The 4,878-nt window shown below is 37.9% G+C and overlaps 1 protein-coding gene across 2 annotated transcripts in view; it reads right to left on the reverse strand.

Annotated features, from left to right (window-relative positions):
* The window catches only part of LOC124623335 (armadillo segment polarity protein), an 81,288-nt gene extending 77,297 nt beyond the window's left edge, over window positions 1–3,991 (reverse strand). Inside the window, exon 1 of one of the 2 annotated variants that reach the window (XM_047149032.1) lies at window positions 3,722–3,991. The gene's annotated coding sequence lies outside the window, so the exon portion shown is untranslated. The remainder of the gene's footprint in view (window positions 1–3,721) is intronic. The other variant, XM_047149041.1, reaches the window with a different exon arrangement.
* Window positions 3,992–4,878: the final 887 nt, after the last annotated feature.

Raw genomic sequence — 4,878 nt, forward strand, 5'->3', positions numbered from 1 at the left:
ATAAATGGCCAACACTCTGGACTTGTTCTCACAGCAGTTTTTTTTTCTTTTCTTTTTTTTTTAAAAAATTTTTTTAGAAAATCGTTAATACAATAAACAGACCTAAAAAAAGTATGGAGGAAGGCAGAATGAATATATACACGTACACGTGTGTGTGTGTGTGTGTGTGTGTGTGTGTGTGTGTGTGTGTGTGTGAGAGAGAGAGAGAGAGAGAGAGAGAGAGAGAGAGAGAGAGAGAGAGAGGAGGGGGGGGGGGGGGCAGCTACAGATTGGTTGTGGGGAGAAAAAAATTATCACATTATATATACGTATTTTGCGTTGATCTGTAGCACAACCTGAGGTCTTGTTTAGGTTGCAGGTGACAAGTTGGGAATTAGTTGCAAAGCCAAGAGATGTGAATGTAAAACATAGCTTGTGGTACTAACAGGCTACTCTGTAGCACAGGCTTTTAATTATTTTATAATTATAAAAATTAACAGATAGTGAAAAAATGCCTGACATATAGCAAATATTCTACAAGAATTTTTGTGCATATCATGCACATATATTAGACAAACTACACTACTTTGATGTGTCTATTTTTGACATTAAATATGACTGTCAAGATTCTAAGACAAATTGACTATACAACTGTGGATAATTTCGCTGTGGTTCAACTTCAAACGAATATGGGATGTTTGTAACTAATCTGTTTTAACATAAATCCTGGATGACGGTTCATAAGCGAAACCAGTAGATTACTGATGGGACAATAAACAGCTGATTGTAAAATGCAGTTTATAAGATACCGAAAACAACACAATATGGAGCAGGGGTATGGGCCAGTTATGATGCAACTCGAGACAGTGGGGACTTAGTTGAACTTGTGAATACACATGTTGCCCTTTGTATATGACCAATATATGATTTGGTATGGGCCCCACACACACTTGAGAGATATTCAAAGCTGAGAAGCACAAATGCTTTGTAAGCAGTCTTCTTTGTAGACTGGCTGCATTTTCCCAGTACCCTGCCAATGAACTGAAGTCTGCCACCTACCTGACCTACATTTAAGCCTATGTGATCATTCAGTTTCAAATCCCTACAAATTGTTAAATCCTGGTATTTGTGTGATTTGCCTGATTCCATTTGTCATTAACTGATATTCTACTACAGGACAAAACTCTATATTTTGTGAAGTGTGCAATACTATTTTCTCTACATTTGATACTAGGCACTGAAGTACAATACTAAATGAGTTGAGTTTTTCCAAGTTTACAGATAGCTCATTTGGGAAACACTTCACTAAGAAAAACATCTTTTTCCATTTTCCCTGCTGACGCTTCTTTATTTGGCTTGGCCACATTACTAGTAGCATTGGCATAAAGTTCTAAAATTTGCTTCATTCACCCAAAATTAAAAACAGTAATAGGACCATGATTGAACTCTGTGAAATACGCTTTGTGATTTCTTCACATGTAGATGACGAGCCTTCATATTTGTATTATCTGAGACATCCTAGTGTAACTTTCTGCCCCCTGTATTTTTTTAAATAGGAACCAAACCGGCTGACCAATGTATGTCAGAATAGTTAACTTCCCTAAACAAAATATTGCAGTAGACAAAAGCCTTCAACAAAATGCAGATAATACTAAAGTATATACATTTCATAACTATAAAAACTGTGTGTTCAGTGTACATAAAAAATAGCTGCCTCAGTAATTCCTTTTGAAATGTAAACTATAGTTTGCAAGGTACTCCATCCCCACACACAGGTGAAAACTGAGTGCATTACCTTCTAAAAAAATTTAAACGTTAGGAGCAACAATGGCCAGTAGTTGCCGACATCTGTGGAGTCAACTTCCTTATAAGAGGCCAGCAAAAGTTGCCTCTTTTGTAGTACATCTACAACATACGTGCATCATACACATTTTCTGAATTTACCTTATGTTTTAATTGATATGACAGGTGTACAAAAATGGCAAAATATGTATAAATATGGTGTGAAAGTAAACATTGTGCTATGTTGCAGGTCAATATTGATTGGTTGATTTGTTGGGGGAGGGGACCAAACAGTGAGGTCACTGATCTCTATCGGTTTACAGAATGATGGGGAAGGAAGTCAGTTGTGCCCTTTCAAAGAAACCATCCCAGCATTTCCCTGAAGAGATTTAGGGAAAACACGAAAAACCTAAATCATGATGACCGTCCTCACCCTGAATGAGAGTCCAGTGTGCTATGCTAACCACTGCGCCACCTAGCTCCGTGCAGATCAATATTACCACAATCTCTATTTGTCATTCACAATCATTGGATTTGCAAACTCACAAATTACCCCCTTTCACTGATCTTAGACTTCAGACTATGCAACAATCAAGATTTGGGGTAGGATGGGGTGAGGGAGGGAGTCCTAACAGTACATTTTAATCTGCCTCTGAAGATATCTTGACATATGGCTAATAATAGTTAATACTGTCCTCTTCCCCACAGGAGATGGTATTAAAAGCTACACAAGAACTAGCTTTCACAAGGCTTATCCCTGTTTCTTTTCACTATATTCAACATTTATCTGATTCTCATCTGGCCTATAAATTTTCGACAGAATGTGCATAGTTAAAAAAAGGAGAGCAAATAAAGTTTGACAGCGGTTTATAATGTTAACTTCATACTCTACGTCAATCAACTGAGTCGGATGAGTGTTGATTGTTTGAAAACTCTTATTGATACATCTGCTGGACAGTGACGTAAGGTTCGCGTATCTGTATTTCTTGCTACGCTAATGAAAATACAAGTCATAATCAATAGCAACCAACAGGTGTTTCGGTGGCATACTGAATCTCACAATATTCGATTCTGAACAATACTCATTACTAAATGTTTGCTTTCGGTGAATTCAATATCTGAAGATTACACACTGTAGCCAGCAGTTTTATTCTGAACATCTGTATACAGTACATCAGTTCATGTATTTGCGAGCCAGTTTACCGATACGTCAAAAATTTTCTTCTGGCATAACAACGTACAACCATTCAGGTCTGAAATGTACAGACATATTAAGCACCTCATTATCTGCGAGGCATTTTGTGTTAAATACGGTGTACGTATCCCTCCAAGTGACAACTCCAATCACAGAGAACTGTGAAAGCCACTACAACTCTAAGGCACGAGAAACTCTATACAATCCTTCTGTTATCAGTAATTCCGAAAGTTAAAGAATATACCCACATACAAGATCAAAGCTACCGAAAATACACATTCCACTCGAACTGCCTAGTTGTTCAATAAATCTTACAACTCATTCACATTATATTAATCTTTAGACGGAAACAATGAAGCTCGTAGATATTTACCAATAAACACGTCACTGCTAGGTTCAACAATCACACTAGACACAAAGTATCTGTTTAAACTTTGAGAAATCGGTCACTGGGGGCATTACACTCATCGATCGCGGCCATTGTATTGGTTTTCGTCACACAACTAATAAAATATTATTACGATCGCAAATAGCTTATTCGTATAGAGATCCAAAGGTAAAGAACTGAATCATTAACTTCTGGCGTGTCTCAAGGCTTGTTGAAGAGAGGACAAAAAAACACTCTTTACGCTATCAGTTCACTTTGACAGCCCATCCGACCTTATACACGTACCACACCCAACTCTTACCGCTCTGTTGTGTTTCAGATGACATAAGAGTTCTATTTCTCTACAGTAGCACACATATAGGACCAAGAACACATACCAATTAACCGGAGTCCCGAAACTTTTGTCGTTCGCAAGATAATCGGACAACTCCGGCGTATTATTACACTTCACAGCATTGAAGATGGCGTCCACCTGCCAACATACAATCTATGCATGGCATCCTGTAGACGCTATGAGAGTAATGGCATAGCGCGGTGACCAATCACAGCGCAAACGTGTGCGCATGAGTCACTTTATTTTCGGCGCGTCAGTCTTTGAAGAGGTTCCTGGAAAAATCCGTATAAAGAACTTAAACTTTGGAAAGGATGTTGTTCGAGCATACTTCAATCTCTTATTAAAAACTTCCCGCTCTGAAATATGTTAAGTCATAAAAGCAGAAGAAAATTATCGAAATATATGTATAATCATTAGGTGGAAATTGTTCAATAGACATTTCAGCTTTAATGCATTGTTACACTACAGACCGCATCAGTTTTCTGCAGAAGTCAATTTTCGACGCGAAAACCTCGCTGGTTCGAACTTGAGTCGTCTGATTTAAATCCAAATGAAATTTCGTACGTAGCTTATGCACAAACTGTCACTATTTATGCAAATAGCAACGTGTAAATGGGCACCTTTATTTTAGATCTGATTCTATATATGCATCAGTATCAGAAAAAGCACTAAATGACACGAGAAGAGCAAAACAAATTATGCGCGATTTGATTCTTATACTGATCTCAAGAAGTTACAGCAGGTTCCCAATTTACATTTCATTACCGTAATCTGGGGTGGCTTTGCCTACCATCAATTCACTTTGTCCGACTAGCCGGTAATAGAAGTGGTGCTACCTGTCACCCAACAGGCGTAGTTTGCGTAGCTCGCATCGTTTTTGGTAGACAGAGCTCTTAGTTCGAATAGGAAATGGTGAGGCAAATCACACGATCGTATTGTGAAACCTATTACAGTTTCCCCATTGTTTACGATTTCGAGTAGTTAACTTTCTGTCGTAACGGTTAGGTTTCTTTGGCGAAAATGGTTAGTAGTTATTTTTGTTCTTTATTATATTGCACTTGAGAGAACATCGTAAGTTTGAATGTTCAATCAGACTTAAATGGCATGTCGAAAAAAATGTACACGGCGGTACTTTTTGGAGCACTTTGAAGTAACTTTATCTCGTCCACATTTTCTAATGAGAGTTAAGGTTAGGTTAAC

Source organism: Schistocerca americana, chromosome 1 (assembly GCF_021461395.2).
Source record: "Schistocerca americana isolate TAMUIC-IGC-003095 chromosome 1, iqSchAmer2.1, whole genome shotgun sequence".
Taxonomy (NCBI): Eukaryota; Metazoa; Arthropoda; class Insecta; order Orthoptera; family Acrididae; genus Schistocerca; species Schistocerca americana.